This window comes from Ornithodoros turicata, chromosome 2 (assembly GCF_037126465.1).
Source record: "Ornithodoros turicata isolate Travis chromosome 2, ASM3712646v1, whole genome shotgun sequence".
Lineage (NCBI taxonomy): Eukaryota > Metazoa > Arthropoda > Arachnida > Ixodida > Argasidae > Ornithodoros > Ornithodoros turicata.
The window spans coordinates 5,828,476-5,839,064 of record NC_088202.1 but is presented as its reverse complement, the minus strand read 5'-3'; positions in this window follow the sequence as shown (position 1 = coordinate 5,839,064).

The following is a 10,589-nucleotide window of genomic DNA, read 5'->3' as shown; positions in this document are numbered from 1 at the left end:
AATTCAACTTTCATGTCTTATATGCACATTTTCTGCAGAGCCCATTGTTTTGGCCAAGTACAACAAAAATAGCACACCAGTGCATTCTGCCATGAAGCCAACAGGGCGAAAATAAGTCCTCCAGGAACAAAATTGTGACGCTCTTGCGCTTCCATTCCACTAGTACGCCATCGAAGTGCCTCTCACAGCAACACCCGTAGTCAACTTCTTCCTCGGGTCCCGGGGAAGAGAGTTGTCGTGAAGGGTGGTGGTGGGACGACGCGAGTCCGGTCCGCGGAGAGAGCCAGGCCAGTCCAGGTCGTAGCGGAAGAAGTTTATTTACATCTATGTACAGCAAGACGACTTCCGAAGAGAAAGTCCGACAAAGATCAGATCAAAGACTCCTACACATGGGCGACGGGCCTTTTTGTTCAAAATCAGGGTGCCGCCCACAAATTGCACAAACAAAATCAAAGATGCAAATTTCACATTTCTCAGCCCCAGGATTGGTCCGTTACCAAAGGTCTCCAAAATGTTCCAATCCTGAAGCGAGCAAATTACAAAGGATAGTTCCCAGAATTCGATAATTGTCACAAATAAACAATGTTACAAATCCAAAACCCATTAGTGGCTCAAAACGAAATGTATACAAAAACATAAAAGGGCTCGAAGGAAACGAGTTCCCTACATATGGCAAGTTTGGCCTCAATTCATGTTTCTCGAGTCCCCGAGGGAAGACAGACGCCAGTGTTCCACATGTCACAATGCCCATTCATACACGTCTGGAGATAATCCGCATCTATTCACGGAGCAGTGTATCAATGAAAGTCACTTTAAACAAAACCCCCTGGAAGGAAATAGGCGACTGAGTAAACCGGGTTCTGGAAAACAAAATAAAAAAATACAACTAGAGTCAACAAACGCTTCTTAATTAGTGACTCAATACAAACTGCACAGAGAGGTGCTCTCGATGATCATAGAAACTTAACACCCGTGTTTGTAGATTTCTCAGGGTCAACAGGTATTCTAACAAAACCAGATGGTATGCATTGCTTCCATGGAGGGCAGCGAGTACGCCGGTCAAGCCAACTTTAAGAAACTGTGTCCCGCATTTCTGGGAATGAGAAGCTGCTGACGCCAGGGTTCAAACCTTGCCCTTCTGATTTCCGGTTATTTCAAAGTCATGCTGTCGGAGTGTAGCGGACCCAAAAGACCCAGGTTCGAATGCCTGCGTAGAGCTACGCGCCACGCCGTTCTCGCCTTGCGCTCCGCCCTCTTCTGTGGCGGCGCCGCCGCCTGGAGTGGCTCTACATAGCAGTATATCGATTTTGAAACTAATACCCCTGTCACACGGGCATTTCGATCCTTCTCGAATCCGATCTGCATCGAACTTCCCGAGCACGCTCGAGTTATGACGCTGCTACACGGCCACTTTCAATGCGCATTGAATGGTTGACTTGTGCAAATGAATAAACGGGACTCATTAATTTCGCGTTTCCTATATAACAGCGATATTAGTGGTAATTTATCGTATACCGATGTAAGCATCATTTGTAGCTCCGCGCGCATGTCCGTCTTAAGTTATGACAGTTCACCGGGGTCGAGGATGCAAATGGCGGCCGTCGAGCTGTCTCGAAATTCTCAATCCTGTTATGGGAACTGTCTTGAGTCAAGCAGGATCAAAGTTCGATCCTGCTTGGAAGCGGCCGTGTAGCACCATCCGATCTGCATTGGGTTCAAGCAGGTTCGGTCGAGCAGGATCGAAAATGCCCGTGTGACAGGGGTATAAGTGAAATAGATTAATTTTCTACAAAAGTGAGACAAATTCTGTCTTCATCTTCCTTTCGAAGAGGCGTCTGACCTACACTCGACCCCCTTCCTCCCTCCCTCGAAAAAGAGTATATTAACTAGACTCCTCATTGTAGCTCAGCCGGTGCCTGCGAAGGAGTCTATGGCGGCTCTACGCTGCATAGGTGGGGAAGTTACTTTTATTTTGTATTGCACTACCGTTACTCACTACTTTTTCGAAAAGTAACGCCTTACGTTATTCGTTACTGTTGCGGTAGTAGGTTACGCATTACTAACGCCGTTACTTCTGATAGGTAATGCTGCTACTTTTGCATTACTTCACCAGTTGTCCTTATAATATGTACCATTTTTGGTTGAGTCACATAAGTGCATTCCTCAAATCAATACAAGCAATGTTGGGCACAAACAAGGGTCACGCATGAACACAACTTACACGTACGATTTATTGCAACGCAGAAGTATAGTTGATGTTCAAAATTTTCATCGGTGAGCTTCGCCCGTTGGGCTGAGAGGACGCCTAATGACCGGTGAGTGCTCCTTGTCAAGGTTGACAGAAACGGTGACCTTTTATCTCATACAGTACAAATCCATACAGCCAATTCCTTGGTACTTTGTTACTTGTTCAGAGGATAGAGGCTATTTTTCTGCCGCCTTTGCCCCATTCGTCCGAAAAATACCAGAGGGAGTGAAAAACAGAGGTGGTAAACAAAGGTGACACCTCAACCAGGGTAGGTCAACAACCCTTCTTTTGCGTTCTTCGTGGGCGTCGATGTGACCTTCTTGTCATTGTTGAAGATGAATAGAAAAAATCGGGGATTTTCCCGGATTCTGCAGGCACGGTCCTCGCTCAAGCTTTCAAGTTCCCGAACACGCAGTAACGCATAACGCCGTTACGCGTTAGTTGTTAAAAATGTAATGACGTTACGTTACTCATTACTTTTCTCCCAAATGTAATGCGTTACCGTATTTCACTACTTGAATGTAACACGTTACCGGTAACGCACTACTTTGTAACGCGTTACTCCCCACCTATGCTACGCTGTAACGTGATGTGACAGTGGAGCGCCAAGGGGCCCTAAAAAAGTAAGGGGTGGGATCTCTCAGACTCTCTCATTATTGCCGTACATTCTGGTCATCTGGATGCTCCTCGAATGGGATATGAAGCGCAGGGGAAAAGCGGGCACACTGAAACTTTTCTTGTCTCCTTTTGGCGCAAGCAGATCCACCTTTCGATGTTTCACCCATCCTTCTACACTTCTGCTGCATTTAGAACAACGACACAGTGTTGTCTAGAACGGATCGCCCCCGAGGTAATGAAAACTACTGACTCTAATGAAAACTGGTTCCAGGCCTCAAAAGCAAATTTTCTCTGACACTTGTTCTGTGCGTACTTCTAGGTCCTCCTTTTGTAGTCGTAGCTTCCCGACCTCTGGTAGCTTGTGGTGTCTCCTTCGGCGGAAAAATGCGCTTACCGGTGCCACTATGCGGTACATCACATCTGTAAAGTGTACATGGCAGAAACAATCAAGAGACAGCGAACATTGAACAGATCATAGCCTAGGACGTCCAGGAATAAACGGCGCCCAAATACTGTTATGGATGACTCCATGGAATATTACTGTCTGGTGTGACGTGAGGAGTACGAAGCTAGCCAGGAGTGGGCTCAGTGCAAGCTCTGCAAAAGGCTGGTCACATTGGGAGCGTAGTAATAATATACTATACCTATACTATACGTTTGCCATGAGTGCACTGCAAGTCCGTGGTTACTGCCTCGTGCAATACCTAATTGGTTGAACATACCCGTAGCCTGGTGCTACGTGTCCCAAGGTTGCAGCATGTTTTATTTAGTTTGTTGATGAATTTTACTTATTTATACTTACGAAGGAGCCGAATATTGAAACCATCTGCCTCCTGTTGCATATTAAAAGTTTTTGGCAATATTGTCTTGAAATATTGGCGTCATTTTTATTGTACAGTTTCCAGACGGATCAACAGTGTAGCTAGAGCACTGAAATATCTGGTTCTACGTCAAAAATCGCGACACGTCGAAATTGCGACACGTTAAAATCGCGAGATGTCAAAATCCCTGGAATATGGCGGCACGTCAAAAGCGCGACACGCGGCAGTGTTCGTTTTTGTTTGTGTGTGTCTGTTTCAGTGTGTTTTCTTGCGTTTTTCTTGTTTGTTTTTGTCTTTTCTTTTGTTCCTTGTCGTTTGTTTTTCTTTTCTTCTTTTGTCTTTTCCTTGTTTTCTCTAGGGCACCCTGTGCCATCAATGGGATTTAATTACCTCTTTGTTCTCCGTCATGCACCCTGTGAAGATACTGCCTGCTTGGCAAACTTCTCTCGTTGGTATTATGTAAATCCCCGAATTATTATTAGCATGTAATTACTCCCTGTTGTGCTGCCCCCCGTCGGGAGAACGCTAAATACAGGCTGTAGAAGTCTTTTTTCTTTTTCTTTCGGTCAGTTGTTTGTTGGTACACATTAAAAGTAGTCACGTACAGTACCGAGGTTTCAGTCTCGTCATCAATTTGCAGTTCGAAAAATGAAAATGGGGTCAGGGACGATGAAGGTGTAAGGCCGTGTGATATATACCTGCGTTTTTGGCATGCAAATGGCTTCATTCATTCCTGTAATTTGAATTTGACGATACCGTCATCCACCCTGAACCCTCTACAACCTGCCGGCACAAGTGACCTTCCTGTGCCACTCGCCGTTTTTTCTTAAGTGGTGAAAGCTTAATTTTGATCTCGCTAGGGTGCCCCAGTGAAAATAGATCGAATGTTAAAGACTAAGTGCTCTATGCGAATGAAACCAGCTGTACGTTGATCACGGTTGTGTGAACCATCCAAAAATATTTGTTTCGTCGAACCTAATCAATTAATTAGTGATAATTAATTTTCTAATTTTAAATTCTAATTTTTCTAAGGAAAAGCCGAATGAGGAGGGGAGCGCTCTTTCCTCCGCGGGGATTCTGAAACCCGACATTGAACTCGGGAAAAAGTAATTGACTAACTAAAACCGACTAATTGACACCATGGCACTAGGACCAATAGTTCAAAAATAAGAAAATTAATTATCATTAATTAATTGATTAGGTTCGACGAAAAAATATTTTTGGATGGCTCACACAACTGTGAACAATGCACAGCTGGAAATTGCGGAAACAACATTTTGTTAACGTGTTCTTACCACGCTTGCGGCTGTCCGTTCAACAGAAAGCAGCTCTGTCTGTCACGGGAATAACGTTTCATTCGTAGTACGTACTTGATCGGTTTGTTTCGTATCCCTGTCTGTGAGAGAGTCATCTTGAATCGTTCGTTTGCAAGCTGGCGCTGTGCTACAGCTGCAGATTCATCTGATTTCCTTCATCGTTGTATAAGTTTGATTACTGGCATGCTTTACCACTTCAGCAACAAACACAAAACGTGGCCACGTCGTCACACAAACGCCATTGCCACGAATGATGTTTCTAGCACTGCCCGCTTGTCCTGCAGACCGTGACCGGTCTTGTAGTATAAGGGCAAACCAAGATTAAACCTCCGAACACACACAAATAAAACTGGACGCGCGGCGCTCATCACAAGGCAGATACCTGAGCGTCTGAGCTGCAATCACGACTCCCGTACCCGTCGTCTGCTCAGGCAGCTGGCCTGCGCATGCTCTTGGGGTCAGGTGAGCGGTCACATGGTAGACAGGAGCATCCCAGAGTGCAATGCGAGGCTGGCACGCCCGTCCCATGGCAAAAACTTGGAAGGGCCGCTCCTGTGTTTCCTTCCTCCATGGTGTTAATACATTATTAAGAACACTGAATAAATATTACTAATATTCGCTTCGTACAAGTGACAGTACGTTAATAATAAGAAAACATGACGATCGAACAGAATGGTAGTTGGCTACCCGCAAAATAAATGAGTATGGAGATGTTTCCGAAAGACAATGGGTCAACAATATCCACTATTGACTGGGGTAGGCCGTTCCACTCGACTTCGGCTGATGGGGAAAAATGACTTTCTGGAGAACTCTGAGTGACAAACGGTACGTAATACTTTGAAGGTGTGGTCGATGCGTGGAGATATAAAACTAGCCCTGGTGATGTACAATTGCTGTAATGAAGTTGTGTGGAAGAATTTGTGGTTGAGGCACAATTGAAAAAAACGTTCTTCTTTCACACAACTTTGGAAGAGCCAGATGACGTTTCATGAGGGAAACACTTGATGGAGTCGAGTAGTCTGACATTATGAAACGTAACATCTATTCTGTACCGATTCGATGAGGGATGTTAGGTAACTTTGATGGCGATCCCATACTGATGATGCGTACTCTATCTTGGGTCGAATCAAGGTAGTGCAAGCAAGAAGTTTGACGTTAGCAGTAGCTGGACGAATATTTCGACGAAGAAAAGCGAGTGAATTATTAACTTTCTTGCAAATGATCGACATATGCTCCTTCCATGATAAGTTGGATGTTAAGTGTAGCCCGAAGTACGTATATGCCCCAGAGATAGTATAACCAGAGATAGAATATGTCGTCGAATCAGAAGATAGCGATAGTGAGAAGCGAACGAATACGCATTTGCTGACCAACCATCCATCCAACCATCCAAGTTCCATCAACCAGGTGTTACACCATTCATCAATTAAACTAAGGTCGCTCTGTAGCGAGAACTGGTCCAAAGAAGATGAGATTGCACGATAAACGACACAATCATCAGCGAAAAGGCGAATTCTGAAATGAATGCTGTTTGGAAGGTCATTCATATATATACTCGTAGATGAGAAAAAGCAGCGGGCCAAGTACTGAGCCCTCAGGTACTCCAGAGGTAACGGGACAGAAGGAGGTAACGTACAGTTAACTGTTGTTGTCTGTTTGCCGTTAAACAAAACAAAACAAAAAAGTTCTATCCGGGTTATCAGGGACGATGGTATGTTAAGGCGAGATAACTTGAGGAGAAGGCGGATGTGGGGTACCTTGTCGAAGGCTTTTTTTTAAATCTAATAAGATTGCGTCCGTATGAATGCGCTTATCTAAATACCCCATCTTATTATACCCATTTCTGTGTGCCTCAGAAAAAAATAAATAGAAATAAAAATAAACAGGGGAACAGCTGAAATAACACGAAAAAAAAAACGAGGATAGGTAGATCTCTACGTCTACAGTATTTATCGCCCGGAAGACGTTGACCCCATTGTGGAAGCTTCCCAATGACTCACTAAACCTCCAAATCTTCAGGTACCACCACACTGGTGTAGGAAGAGATTAGGGAGAGAGACCCTGAAATTCCAGAACGTTATTACATTGACCTACGCTTGCTATAGTAGAACGACCCAACAAAGCCTGCTTGCACGAGGGGCTTGACTTGGGGCAGAACATCTGAAAGATAAGTTAATGTCTGCCGGAAAAGTAATGAATTACTGGGTAATCGATTACTCAGAAAAGTAATTGATTACTCGAACAATTAGTTTGACAGTAATGTAACTGATTACTCGAAAAAATACTCAAAAAGTAATTGATTACAAGTAACGCAATTACTAGCAACCCGTTACGCGCGATTTTGACGTGTTGCGCTATTCACGTATCGCGATTTTGACATCTCGCGATATTGACGTGTCGCGATTTTTGACTCGCGGATTTGACGGGACACCGAAATGTCTACACCCCCAAAATACTGCTCGTGCTACGGTTGTCTCAAATTAGCGTCCCGCTGTTTACCCCATCCTAAATCACCAGGTGTTGCAAGACCATTCGCTTGAGTATGTGTATTCGCTTTGTGCATCACGTGGCCTACTTTTAAATACAATATTGACACAACATTTTAGAGGACAACCGAATAAGCGCGGAGTGCAGACACACTGATCGGCGATTTCAGACAACCGTGTAGCGAGCAGTACGTTCCGAATTAGGACGGCTTCCTAAAAAAAAATGTTTCAAGTAGCCCATCCGCCTGCCATAATGCGTATATTGCTCATCTTGCTCACGCAGGCGCCGCACAACGCCGCCACGCCAGGTGACGGCGTGAGCCGCCGCCGCCACACGTGCAAGGGTGGCGCGCCGCCGCAAAAACATCTGCCTGGCCCCTAGCTCTATGGTGGCCTCAGCACCTTTTCCATAGAACACGTTGTTGGCCATGTCGTCGCAGCGCTGTTCGTCACCGTGACCGCAACGCTGGGAAGATGACGACATTCACTGAGTCGTTAATAAGGGCCAGTTCTCACTTTGCGACGCCTGACGCGGCGTTGTGAGCGGGCGGCGGAAACAGACGCGCATTTCCGGTGTCGGGAGAGGAGAGACGTCGAGCCAAAAAAAAACTGTCATTACGACCCTCTTTCACGACGTCGGCGAGAGGTGCCGAGAACGACAGCTGTCGACCAATTTGGTGACACAGAAAGGTCACACCTCCTGATTTTTCGTATGCTTTGGACGACGGAATGCCACTGAGGTGGGAACATGAAAATCGTGATCGATAGAAGAGACAAGGCGCTGACAAGCTGGTGTATGATCAAGGAAGGGAACCCCGGGCAGGGATGAAGAGACGACACAACAAATTCTCAAACACAGCAAAAACTTTAATACACCTGTGCCCTATATATTCAAAAATCTCCGGATAGGAGGAACAGGAAGCATGGATGGCTTTCTCACACAATTTCCACGTGCAGCAATCTCAACCGGCTCCCTCAACAACCTTCGCCAAACATTCTTTACAAAGTACCCTGGTTTCATGAAAAACAGGTTTGCAATTGTTACATTCACGAAGGTGCTGGATGAGTTCACTTGATACAAGACCCATGTTTTTACTATTGAGACAGTGTTCCCTGGTCCCTCGCTGTTTCCAACGTTCAATCAGAATTGCATAGCTCTAATTTAATGCTTCTTAGTTGTGACAAATCTGGTAAATTTGGTGTCCTTTCCTTACCTGATTTTCATTCTAAGGTTCAATTTGCCCCTTCTACGCTTTTCAAGCCCTTTGAGGGTTCTCTAAAAAAATCGAAGGCTTCTGTACTGTCCAAGAATAGTCATTCCTTGCACAAACTTTAACAACTGCCGTCATGATTCCCTAGCAGTTAAATTAGTTCTCAAGGATCACAAACCTGACATGCCTTTTCGTGTTGTTGTTAGCAGCGGGGGGCATGGCAGTGATGTGTATCAGATTTCCTCAACACGCACTAAAAACGCTACCTTGTCCAGGTTCCCTGTGTCTGAAAAATTATGTGGAATTAATTGATTCCCTCAAGGAATTCCACGGTATGTTCCTTAACATGTTTTCCGTTGATATCAAGGATATTTATTACTCGATGAAAGTACCGCTTCTCCTTGAACGGGTCTCTGACTTAATTGACAACATTATTAGCTTCCAGAGTTCTGCCGGTATGTCTGTATGCGATTTCTTGGCTATCCTTCGGATCTACTTATGCTCCACCGTCATCAGTTGGGAGAATCATCCCTACATTCAATGTGAAGGCGTTTACATTGGTTGGTCCGTTGCACCGGTTTTGGCTGAAATTTATTTAAATGTTCTCGACAACGCTATTCGCTCTTTTATTTCCTGAATTGGTGGGGGCATGTTGGTCCGAAGGTATGTTGATGACATCATTGTGCTTTTTTGTTATAATGTGGCTTCTACTGAGAGCTTAGTTACCACCCTTACTTCGTTTGCCCCTGAACTTAGTTTCTCTGTTGAACATCCTTGGGGGGGGGGGGGGAGCCCAGGTTTCTTGACTTAACTTTGTTTACCCTTACAGGTTTATGTTGGTCTTATGGTAGGGACGATGCCAAGCCTCTTTTGCCCCATTCTAGTTCGCATTCCAAAATTGTAAAATCTGGTAGTATTTCTTCCCTGTTAAATGCTTCTGTCTTCAAAAGTTGCATCCACCATATTAAGTTTAGTGTGTCACGGCAGTGTTCTAGGTTACGTTCTGCTGGGTTCAATGATTGTATTATTTCTTCTAGAGCCATATTGTTATTTCGAAAACTATTTCACCTAAACCTTGTTCTGCGATTGATCAGGTTGCCATTATTCCCTACCACCACTCCGTGTCGCACAACATATATGCTGTGGCAAAATATTTGGTATCAAAATTGTTTTTTCTAATGCCCTTTAAAATTAGTAGATTAACGCCTTTCTCTTTCGTTTGCACTGGTTGCCCCACAAAACATCGTAAACTCTTTGTTCCCGGCAATCACTCAGTTGTTTACTCCATTCCCTTGGAATGTGGTTTTCGTTATGTAGGTCAAACCAGTCGTTGTTTGAATGGCCGTCTACGGGAACACTGTCTCGATAGTAAAAACATGGGTCTTGTACCAAGTGAACTCATCCAGCACCTTCGTGAATTTAACAATTGCAAACCTGTTTTTCATGAAACCAGGGTACCTTGTAAAGAAAAGAATGTTTGGCGAACGTTGTTGAGGGAGTCGGTTGAGATTGCTACACGTGGCCATTGTGTGAGTAAGCCATCCTTACTTCCTGTTCCTCCTCTCAGGATTTTTTTTAATATATAGGGCACAGGTGCATTAAAGTTTTTGCTGTGTTTGAGAATTTGTTGTGTCGTCTCTTCATCCCTGTCTGGGGTTCCCTTCCTTGATGAAAATCGTGCCCGCTGACGGGGCGCGGAAATGCCCCTTTAAGGCGCAGATATAGTCCAACGTTTTTGGCGTCGCAGTCAGCGACAGCCGAAGTCAGACATGCTAAGCGAAGCGATCCGGGAAATATGCGTTTATAGTCAGACGTGCGTCAGCAGTGGCCTGCGACCGTTGCGCATGCGCAAAGTCGCTGTGACTGCGGCAGCGCGACTGCAACAGCGC